Source organism: Tupaia chinensis, unplaced genomic scaffold (genome assembly GCF_000334495.1).
Source record: "Tupaia chinensis unplaced genomic scaffold, TupChi_1.0 Scaffold000062_1, whole genome shotgun sequence".
In the NCBI taxonomy this organism is placed as follows: Eukaryota; Metazoa; Chordata; class Mammalia; order Scandentia; family Tupaiidae; genus Tupaia; species Tupaia belangeri.
This window is the reverse complement of record NW_006159520.1, coordinates 3,618,919-3,631,469: the sequence shown is the minus strand read 5'-3', so window position 1 is coordinate 3,631,469 and position 12,551 is coordinate 3,618,919. Positions and strand designations below refer to the sequence as shown.

The 12,551-nt window shown below is 36.6% G+C and overlaps 1 non-coding gene across 1 annotated transcript; it reads left to right on the top strand.

The window, feature by feature from the left end:
- Positions 1 to 11,699: 11,699 nt before the first annotated feature.
- LOC114004623 (U1 spliceosomal RNA) lies at positions 11,700 to 11,859 on the top strand. The gene has a single exon (XR_003546741.1). It is a non-coding gene; the product is annotated as a U1 spliceosomal RNA (small nuclear RNA).
- The last annotated feature ends 692 nt before the right edge of the window (positions 11,860 to 12,551 follow it).

Below are 12,551 nucleotides of genomic sequence, written 5' to 3'. Positions count from 1 at the left end.
ATAAAAAACAACAAATAAATAATTCAGAATTCCTAGAAAAAAAAAATCCAAATTAGCCTAGTTTTCGATCATGTGCTGCCTGACTAGTAAGGGAAAGGGGACCTTGACTGACATTAAGAATGTACACAGTGGGGAAGAAGGATTTGCCCAAAGTAAATGAGATGCTATTACAGGGAGAAAAAGGGAACTACTACTGGGCAAACAGAACTAACAGATGTCCACTACAGATGCCTATTGGTAAAGTTGTGCATTCTATTCCAACCGTATATAATAAATATTCATCTTTGTAAAAATTACCATATAATAATGAATATACTTCTTAACTTTCTCCTATTCTTTTATTTCAATTGATGAAAATAATCCTAAACTTAACATTGCAATGTGATATTCTTAGGCTACATACCTTGGTTTAGAAAAGAAATTCTGAGGAAAAAATGCCAAAAATGCAATTTCATGAATTGAGCTGAAAAAAGGAGTTTTGAAAAGCCCTTTAGACACCATTTTGGCTCTTCACTTGACTGTGCTACATAAGAAAAAGAGAGAGATACATATGTACTGAAAAGTTAAAAGAAAGGACCAGCAGATAGTGTAATGGTTACGTCGCTGGACTCCCATTTAGTCAACTGTAGTTTGAGTCCCGGACACATTGGCTTAAAACTCATGCCGGGTACATGTGTATGCATGCCAAAAATCCCAAGAGGAAAATAGAGGAGAAGGGACTGTAGCATTGCCATCCTCCCGGGGGGTCGGGGGGGAGGTGATTTCTCACTTTCTGTCTCCCTATCTCCCAGATGAGTATACAAACCATATAGCAAACATCTCTCTAACAAAAAGAAAAAAGTTTTAAAAAATTTAAAGAAAAAAAACGAGGGGCCAGCAGATGATGTAGTATTATGTTGCTTGACTCCCTCAAGTCTTGGTTTGAGTTCATAATGTTGGGTGGGTACAACATTCACTCAGCCTATAGCATTGGTTAATTAATCCACAATTCCACCAATTCTTCTGATTATTAAGAAGAAACAGGTGATGGTACAAATACTCCCCGGAATGCCATCACAATTTCATTTGTTGGAGATTATTACATGACCGAGAATGAGTTAGTCAAATATTTTATAGCATGAAAAGTTTAAATAACTCACATGTTATAGTAAATATAGTCAAATAACTTACTCACTATATTTTGATCCTAAAATGCAAAGATGTTATGGAACAGAGCAACTGATTAGAAAGCACAGATAGCTATGGTATCTATGGAACTTTTGGGAAGGGAAGAAAGAGGCTGTCTAGGATGACTGTGGTCTGTAGGAAGATCTAGTTGGTTGAGTTGGTGAGGTACAAATGAGGGTTAAATAAGAGAAACCAGTGAATTTCACCAGGATTCATTCAATCAACATTTAAGGAATGCAGGTCCTAGAACACAAGTTCTTATTCATACAGCAATGAGCAAAACAAAGTCTATATCCTCATAAGGTATGTAGGGTGTGGAAAGGAACAGGAATAAGGCAACAAATAAACAAGTAATAATACTTCAGGTAGTGTCAAATGTCGTTATGAGGGCCAGATGGTGGTGCAGGAGTAAAATAGGATGCTCTGTGAGGTTGACCTACATAGGAAGGTCGTGGGTTCACATTCCCAAGACCTCACTAAATATATTAGACATATGCATATCCATGATTTGGGCTAGCTTTCTCTCTCTCTGTTGCTCATGAAAGAAAGAAATAAAAAATTAAACTTAAAATTATGTATTTTAAAAAATGGTATGATGGATGTGAAATTGGTAGTGGGAAGAAATGTCACTGTAGATAACTTGTCAGAAAACATCCTCCAATGAGAGACCTTAATGAGTGAGGGAGCAAACTTTATTTGTATCTGGAGGAAGAGCATCTAAGACAAATAAAATAGCAAAGCAAGATTGTTATTTGGTGGTGGGAATACAAGAAAGTTCTCTTTACATGTTTAAGTAAGAACAGTATCTAGTGTGCCCAGAGAATGGTGAGTGATGTTGGATAGAGAGCAACATGCCATGGTACTTCAGATTTCATTTTAAGTGGCATGGGAAGCCACTGGGAAGAAAAAGCCAGAAAAGGCACATGGTCATATTGATATTCTTTGTGGATCACTCTAGTTGCTAATGGAAATGGATGGTAGAGAAACAAGAGTAGAACCAGGAAGACCAGTTTGGAGGCTGTTCCAAAATCACCAATAGGAGATGATGGCAATTTTGACTAGAGTGGTAGCTATGGAAGTGATGAGATGTCATAAGAGTCAAGATATGTTTAAAGATATGTATATATATTGTAATGAATTGGTAAGAAAAGAGAAAATGAAAGACAAGCTTGACCTTCTCCGTGATTTTGTTAGGGCTAGTAAAATGAGGTTGTATTTCACATTTTTTGGCAGTATATATTGAGATTACTTTCAGTTTGAAGGTTGCATACTTTGGAGAATATGCATGGTCTAAGACACTCAGCAAACATGTAAAAATTGCATCTCAGTATACTGAATAATGTATGTAAACTACTATAGCTAAGAATGAGAATATTTTGATAGCTTGATAGCTCTGACAAATGGTAATATATAGACTTACCCTTAGTGATATATACTGTCACTGAGCTGCTTGAACTAGCTGAAATCCCTTCTCAGCAATATTTCATATGGCTGAATTGGAGTGCTGAACAAGAGTTTCAGTATTTATATAACTTGTCCCCAACTTACCTTTGCAGTATCTTCTCCATCACATTCTCAATAAAAAAAAAAAAAATTAAATTAAATAAATTTAAAAATCCCATGTGCTCCTTACCATTCTGTTTAACCAGGTGCTTTTCACATTTTGTTGATATTTCCCTTGCCTCCAGAGCTCTTCCCCTTCTGCTCCACAGGCAAAATACTTTTGTTCTCTAAGAATTCACTCAAAAATCACTTAATCTATGAAGTATGTATAAACCCACCTTCCTTTGCTCACCTTTGTATCCAGGTAGTTTTGTTACTCTTCACCTTTCTCCTACAGAAGCTATAATTTACTTGACACTATGTAGGTTCTTAAAAAAGTTCATGACAATGCATTTTATGGCAAAAAACATGATGGATTTCAAAGTTTTTCTGCACCAAATTAAACTCATTTTTTAATTCCATTTTCTACAAATGTTTTGACATTGTCTTGTATATGTCACTTCTCCAGCACAACCTTCCTAATTGTGAGGCCCAGCATCTACAATACCATCTAGCCTATGGTGTAACTTGCAGTTCTAACAATAGTGAATCCATAGAAAATAAGAGTCATGCAAAACATAAGATAGGGGACAGATCTAAGTAAAGAAAAAAAAAAAACTCAGATAGATGTGATAGAAGGGAAAATGACTAGTTAAAGAAGATTCCTTAATAAAATTTCTTTGTCCCACCTCAGCCTAAAAGCACATTTTTAAACAATCGTCTCTCATCCCCTGACTAGGTTAAATCTACTGTTGTATGTTCTCATCTGTACTCTCCCAAGATTGCACTTATCAAAATTGTATTGATATAGATGTGTTATTTATAAAATTGCCTATGACTATCCTTCCCCTGCTCACACTAGACCAGAGGTTCTTAAGAAACAAACATCATGTCTCACTTGTTCTTCATTATATCTCCAATTTTTTCTCAAGCTTAACATGACATGCTCTTGAAACTTGCTTGATGGGCCCAGCCTAAGTGGCACAGGCAGTAGCATATGCTCTGCAGTATTGAAAGTCACATGGCTGACCACAGGTTCAGATCCCAAGTGAACCTGAACCCTTAGGAAACACACATGCCTAAGATCCTTATGAGGTGATAGGCTGGGGAAAAGGGATTATGACATGACTAGATCCTTTCGAGTGTGTTTCTCTCTCTTTTTTGAAGAAAATAAAATAAACTTTAATACTAAAAAATAAAAACTTTCTTAATGAATGAATGAATGACTATTCCCAAGCAAATATTAGATGGTATAGATTAAAAAAAACAATAGTATATTAACTTTTAACAGTAACAGAGAAAGAAGCACTAAAATCAACGAAGATAAAATTTCTAAATCTAGAGCCTAGTGTAACCTAGAATTATCACCACTGAGCCCATGCCCAGGTTCTAAGGATGTTTTTATTTAGATCTTCAACAGAAACAGGGAGCAAAATGCTAATAAATTAGAGCTTTCCAGGGTTGATCCAGCAATGCAGCCATTAAAGAAGAGGAATTCTACATGACCAACCAAATTTCAAATCCCAGTACAGATGGTCTGGAAAACATGCTAGATATGTGTACATGTATGCTCAAAATCCTGACAACAAGGAGAAATGGAGAAAAAAAGGATTGTGGCATGACCACACCCCACTGGGAACTACGGGGACAGAGTCCTCTCTCTTTCTCTCTCATGCTCTGTGACAATTTTAAAAAAATGAACAAGAACCTCCAAATCATCCTCAGAAATGTTACCATGCTGAAGACCTAGAGAATCTCCCAGTATAGTTACAACATAAATTAGATTATTTGAACATAGAGTTATCTTAATAATTCTTTTTGATTCTCAAATTCAGAATTGTATTTTTATGAAAAGTAAATTGAAAAATTAAAGCTATACCAGGTTAGGTATGCAAATAAGTTACATTATATATGTTCCTTGCTAGGATAAATACACTAAACCCGTGTTTTGCAGCTAACACCACTCTAGGCATGCTATGAAAATACGGTGTCATATACATTGCAATTATTGATTTACATAAGTATTATAATTTCTCTACTAGTGTAACAGATTTTAGCTTGAAAGGACCATAAACCGAGAGGCTCACTGTAGTCTAAAGCTGGCAGCTGGCGAGAAGATGAATTTCCAGCCAGAAGAGAGAGTAGGCAGGAGCTCCTGCTGTTTCCTAAAGAGACTGTCCCTGGGTGATACATCTGCTGTTGAAACATCAAAACACATTTCATTGTGGGATCCCCCACACATACTTAATCCAGGTTTCTTTTAAGTTTATTTGCTAAAATAAGAAGATATACACTTTGCATTTCCTATGATTTCAAACACACCACCCTTTTTAGTAAATATTGACTGACATGATAGGCAGAATAATGGCCCCCAAAGCTGTATATATTCTAATCCCAAAAAATGTGTGAATATGTTACTTCACCTGGCTAAAAGGACTTTTCATAAGTGATTAAGCTAAAGATCGTGAAATGAGATTATCCTGAATTCCTGGTGGGCCTAATGTAATCACAGGAGTGTCTAAAAGAGGGAGCAGGAGGGCCAGAGAAAGAAATAACAAGGACAGAATCCGAGGGTGACGTTCTAGCACTGCTAAAGAGAATTCCCCAGCAAGGCATGCAAGCAATCCCTGAAGTAGAAAAGGGGGAAAAAAAGGGATTCTCCCCAATGACTCCTACTGGGACTCAGCTATGTGACACCTTGGGTTTAGCTTCATAAGAGTCATTTTCAGATTTCTGACCTAGATGAGAGGACTTCAAAAAGTTCATGAAAAAAGGGAATTAAAATCTAAGTTTATTTTAGTGCCCCAAAATATTAAAATCCTGCGTAATTTTGTCATAATATGTATTTTCCATAAACTTTTTGAAGACTCTGCATAGAACAGTAAGGTGATTTGTATTATTTCCAACTATTAAGTCTGTAGTAATTAGTTACAGCAGCAAGAGGAAACAAATGCAGTGCCAGCCTGTAGAGCAGTGGTTGACACAGCTGAATCCCATATGGCTAACTGTGCAGTTTAAATCCTGGACCCAGTGGCTTGAAAAATATGCTGGGCATGTGTCTGTGCATGCGCAAAATCCCAAGAGGAGTAAGACAGAGAGAGAAAGGATTGTAGTGTGACCACCCCCATGGGAGGTGCTTTCTCACTCTCTCATGCTCTCTCTCTCTGTCTTTGGTAAGTGCACTTGCCCTATGGCAAATTTTATAAAAGAGGAAACTAATATAATTTAGAATTACATCATGTCTTCTTTCCTTTCTAGAAATAATTCCTTTCTGTGGGTTTACTTTATCACTGAATATCTTAATCTTACTTTAGGTAGTTTAGTTTATCCTGCTGATGAAGTGATCTTAGAAGGGAGGCATACTGTTCAAGAGCCCAGAGCATTCACTACTTTTGTATTCTATTCCATAACCAATGCTATGCTGAACTAGGTTTACTCTATTATTCATATTTCACTATTTTAGGTGCTCTCAGAGTAGAAAAAATGTCAAGTTCCCTACTGTCCTAAAGCTTACAAACCTTGTTGGACAACGTGCTAAATTCATATATGAGGCAGTTGTTGAAGGAACTCAACATCCCAAAAGTTCTTGCAAAATGTCAGTAACATAGTACCCAATATATAGAACCCTAGAATATTCACCCTAAAAGATAAGAAACTGCTCTTGTGTTCATAAAACCACTTCTACTCCCTAAGTCTTCTGAATAGGCCTCCATTTATCTATCTGTAGTGTTTCCTTTTAGGGAGAAAAAAAAAAAAAAAAAAACAAGAGAAAAGATATTTTAACTGTACAAAACCCATTAGTAGTAGCACTAAAAACATGTGAAATCCATTTTATTTTCTTAGTGTTTTATGATTTCAATGTGCTTTCAGATACATAATTTTTCTTGATCCTCACAGCAGTGCTGATGAAGGCAGGCAAGAAAATATAAGCTATATTTAGTTAGAAAAATGAGTGTGAAAACAATTAGGTTTGTTGTACTGGTCCCAAAAGATAATACTTAAAGCTTAATGTTCTATAAAGTTAACCCACCTGGGAAAGTTCTAGGTTTTTGCCTAGAGACCTCCAATTACAGCTTGCCTGTGATACAAGACTGGCTGATGCTGGGGTAGATTTCAGTGTTGAGACCCAGTTGGGATGCTGTCTCTCTCACTCATTAAATACATAAATAAACATTTAAAAAAAAATAGCAAGATAATTTATTAGGCTTGTCACTACTCAAATAAGTACCAAATTTCTTGGTCTGTTTTATAATTAGCTTTAGTCTGATATGTTAGCTTAAATTTGATAGACTTATATATGGTCAATGAAATATAACAGAAAGTCATTTATGTAACCTTTAGGAAGCATTTTTCAAGGGAAGAGAATGTTCTTTTCCTCCTTATTTAAAAGGTCCTTTTCTGACTCCCACCACAAGAGCACTGAGCTTTCCTTATTTCAGCTAAATTTCTTTCTGCCTGTTATTTATAACTTTCTATTTAGTAAAGATTGTGTTGGATTCTGAGCATATTCTGAAATAGTACCATCCCTAAGGTTGGAGAATATAAATTCAGGCAGCCTTATGGGCTTTCATTTTATTCCCTACCCAATCTTCTGTCTAGTTTAGTAAATCTCATCTTTCCATACTTACTAATGAGCACACAAAGTCAAACAGAATTTTTAAATAACCTTAAGTTAATATTGATTAGGTCTATCATTTCTGTTTTATTTTGTTTTTGTTTTTGTTTTTGTCTTTATTTTTTTGAGCCCTGTCTTTCTTTGTAAGAGATTACTTGTTTGGGCAGGAGTTATTATTGTACCACATTGACCCTTCTATTTTTGAGGTTTGCAAATTGATTTAGCAACGATTTCTAAATGCTTTTTCCATTATATTATATTTACATAACAGACATAATTTTTATAAAGACATCATAATAAAAATGTTTTAGATTCTAAATAATAAATCTATTCCAACCAATATTTTGTACAATGTAAAACTACTACATCAAAAAATAATACGAATTATTTAGAAGTTATGACCCCATGTCTATAAATTCCATCATTCTGGTACCCCAGAGAGTTTCTCTTCAAATGTTCAGATATTAATTAAATAATTCATTTAATTCACAGGTATTAAGGACCAGGCTAGGTGCTCATGAGTCCTTGCAAATAATACTCCCTGATGTAGACTAGTGAAGGGAGTACATGTACACATGTGCACTACATGCAGAAATGGGACAGGTGCTTAATGGAGGAAAACACCAAGTTCTGAAGAGAAGCACAAAGATGCAAGCTGCTAACAATTAAGTAGTAAAGAGGACTGATTACAAAGGTTTTGAGTGAGTGTGATTTTAGAATCAGAAAAAAAATTTAGTCCTTGGCTACAAGGTGGAAATATTCCAGTCAGGGAGAGCAGCATATGCTGCTTATGAATTAATAGTGTTTGGATGTGAGCATAGCAACATTTGTTCTGAGTCAGAAGGAGGCAGAAGGTGTAGCTTACAAGGTAGACTGGTTCAGGTGTAAAGACTACATACAGGGGCAGCAGGTGGTGTAGTGGTTAAGGTGTTGGACTTCTACATGACTGACTGCAGTTTGAGTCCTGAACCTGGAGGCTTTCTCTCTCTCTCTCTCTCTCTCTCTCTCTTTGCTTTTGTTTGTTTGTTTTGGAGAGGTTTATGCTATAGGGCACATGTGCTTGCCAGAAAGACAGAGACAGAGAGACAGAAAGTGAGAAATCACCCCCCAGGGGGGATGGCCACACTGAAATCCCTTCTCCTTCATTCTCCTTTTGGGATCTTGGGCACGCATGCAAACATGCCCAGTGTAAGTTTAAACCACTGGGTCCAGGACTTGAACTGCAGTTGACTATGTGGGAGTCCAGCGACACAGCCATTACACCAACTGCTGGTCCCATCTCTCCCTCTTTCTCTCTCTCTCTCTTGCTCTCTCTCTCTCTCTCTCATGAGTTCACATGCCCTGTAGCAAATTAACAAATAATAATGATAAATAAAATTAAATAAATAATTCTTAAAAATAAAAAAAGACTACATACAAATCTTTGGTACAAGATTTATGAAGCAAATAGAATATGCTAAAAATATCATCCACTCGGGACCAGCAAATGGCATAATGATTACGTTGGTGACTTCCAAGTAGAAGACAATTGTTCGAGTCTCAGACCCAGAGGCCTAAAACTCACGCAGGGTGTGTGTGTTTGCATGTTTAAAATCCCAAGAGGAGAATGGAGGAGGAGAGATTGCAGCGTGGCCATCCCCCTTGGGGGGGTGATTTCTCATTTTCTGTCTCTCTGTCTCCTTCTGTCTCTCTGGCAAGCGCATGCACCCTATAATAAAAATCTCTCTCAAAAAAAAAAAAAATCATCCACTCAAAAAGTCCTTAAGATGACTTTGACCAAGTTTTCAGCCTTTAATCAGGACTCATGAAATTGAATTAATAAATCCATTTCATTTCAATAATTTTTTATTAACTATCTCCTCACATTCGCTGAATTCATCCCCTTCCAGGCTTGGCATTATTTTTTTTCTTACTTCTTTTTCTTTTTTGAAATAGCTATTTTTTAAAGCATTAAATGCTTCTGTCTTTCTGATGCTTCATAGTTTTAGATAATACTTGTGAAATGCATTTTCATGCAGTGCTTTTTTGGGAGTGGTGGTTAAAAATCATTTGATTCAAAGCTCTTTCCTATTGTATGCACTTCAATCCTCAGAATATAAATCCATTTTGTAATTACTCCAATATTCTCATCTCAGAAACTTTGCCTGACACACCATTCCATATGTTTATGATTCTCTGAATGAAAAAGTGTTCCCTGACAACCATTCAGATTTTTCCCTTTAATTTCCATTTATGCCTTATTGTCTTATAATGTTCGACTGAAAATATATGTTGCAATATTGTGTGACATTATCAGTATTACTTAAGATTTTATATACCCATATATCAGCCAAACATCAGATAAATCTCACTATTCTCCTTTCTGTACATCTTCCTTCCTGGAAGAGTACAGGTAATAGATTCAATTTCTTCTTCATGACAAGTTGACTTTAAGCATTTCTTACAAACTGAAGACAAGAATCAATTTGCATTTGGTTTGAATTATTTTTAAAATGTGAACTGGAAATGGAATTTGGCTTCACGTTTGTGCAATTAAAGTGATGGTGCTAACTGCAATGCTTTTTAGATGAAACTTGTTTCAGGGTTGATTTTAAAAATAGTGTAAAGCCAAGACACAAGACTAATTTGAAGGTCTTGCTAATAAATAATGTTGTTAGAAAAAAAGGGGGTATTCCGATGATTTGTAATCCTGCAATAATGGCTTCTAAATAGTTAAGATTAGTTTGAGAGATGAGAGTCTTTCCACCCTCTATGCCATATGCCAGCAGGGGACAAAAATCAATCTTGCGAGGACTCTGATTACTTCTGCTGCAAGTTTCTTGTCAGCAGATTCAAAATGTGCAGGGCTATGAATCTTCCACAAGGTAGAGGTGCTGCCCATCAGCTGGAAATCTTTTTTCCCAACTTCTGGTAGAATATCTGCTTGTGATAAATTAGGAGGAGAGGGGAAAATAGAAGACTATTTGGTGCAACAATTTTAATCCTGTGTTATCAGTACAGAGAGAAAGTGACACCAGTTCCTATGGCTTTGAAATGAAAAATGTACCCTTGGTGGAAAGAAGCTTGAAAGTTAAGGAACAAATAAAATAATGGTCTTTGTCATCTAAAAATACCATGCTGCTTAGCAAGTGATCAAGGGAGGGCCACATTAAGGACTGAGACTTGAATTAATAATTACTAACATCTAAACAAGATGTCTAGATTTGGATTTACAAGGGAATCAATAAGGAAAAAACGCTTGAAATTTGATTAGAATAAAAGACACGAGGATATGAAAATGAAAGAAACAAGAACAATGCGGTAGGCAGAATAATGGTCTCCCAAAATGTCCACATTCATAATCCCCAAAACTTAAAATACATTATCTTCCATGGTAAAAGGCACTTGGCAGATATGAGTATGTTATTCCCCTTGAGAGTTTCCTGAATTATCCAGGTGGGCCCAATATAAACACAAGTGTCCTTAAAGTGGGAGACGGAGAAGAGGTCAGAGTGATTTAATAGGAGAACTCAACTCACCTTTGCAAATTTTGAGGCTGGAGGAAGAGGGGCATAGGCCAAGGAATGCAACTCTTTTTATTTTTTTTTTAAGAGAGAGATTTTTGCTATAGGGCCCGTACGTTCGCCAGACAGACAGAGAGAGACATAGAGACAGAAAGCGAGAAATCACCCCCCAGGGGGGATGGTCACGCCGCAATCCCTTCTCCTCCATTCTCCTCTCGGGATATTGGGCACACACGCACATGCGCACAGCATGAGTTTTAAGCCACCGGGTCCGGGACGCGAACTGCGGTCAACTACGTGGGAGTCCAGCGACATAGCCATTACACTAACTGCTGGTTCCCAGGAATGCAACTCTTGAAGCTGGGAAAGGCAAGGAAATGGATCCTCCAGAAAGAAACATAAACTTGTTGAAACCTTCATTTCAGCCCAGTGAGACCCATATAAGCCTTTTGATCTGTAAGATAATAAGTGTGTGTGGTTTTAAGCCAGCCCCTGACTTTGGGTAATTTGTCAGAAAAATTATAGAAAACTAATAAAGACAAGATAAAAAAAAGATTAAGTAATAAATGCATTTTTTAAAGTATATATTACAAATTCCCATTGTTATCATTGGTTATGGAATGTTCTTATCATTGCCTGTGACTTTCAATAATTTTCAAATACATTAAAATCATGGATATCCTTTAATATAAAAATTACCCTTCTGGGAATTTACTAAAATAATGAAAGATGTGCAGAATGATTATCTACAAGGGTGTTTGTAATAGCCTAAAACTGAGAATAGCTTATATGTTCAATAGTGAGGGTTATTCGAATAAATCCTAACATAGCCTAACACAGCTTACTGTGTGGTCATTAAAAATTAGCTAAGTATATTTACGTGGCAGAGGAGTTACCATGATCATGAAGGTGGTTTTCCCAGGGCGAGGCTTTTCCACTGCACTCCGGATGTGCCAACCCCTTGATTTCCTCAAATGTGGGAAACTCAGCTGCATAACTGTGGTAGTGAGGGACTGCATTTGCATTCTCCCCTGGGGAAAAAAAAGTAAAGAAAAAACTAGCCGAATAAAATCTTATCGAAATTGGTAAAGCATTTGCAATATTTTGAAACCAGGTACAAAATATTATGTATAGTGTGCTAGTACTGGACTATAAGGTTGGATTACTGATATATGTTATTATGCTGATTATCACATGGGTACTTTATACCAATTTTTATACATATCAGCAAATATATACATGAGTAGTGAGTGTGGGCATACAAGATTTTTTGTTGGTTTTTTTTGGGGGTTTTCTTGGAGAGGTTTTTGCTATAGGGTGCATGCGTTTCCCAGAAAGACAGAGACAGAGAGACAGAAAGTGAGAAATCACCCCCCCAGGGGAGATGGCCATGCTGCAGTCCCTTCTCCTCCTTTCTCCTCTCGGGATCTTGGGCACGCACGCACACGCACCTGGTGAGAGTTTAAGACACTGAGTCTGGGAATCAAACCGTGGTCAACTACATGGGAGTCCAGTGACATAGCCATTGTGCCAACTGCAGGTCCCAAAAGATGTGTTTTTATCTTACTCTTGGATTAAGAAAAACATGACAAAATTATTTTTTTAAGAATTGTTTATTTAATTTTATTTATTATATTTAAATTTGCTATACAGCATATATGCTTTTCAGAGAGAGAGAGCGAGAGAGAGAGGGAAAGTGAGAAAACAAGCAACCAAGTCTGGGA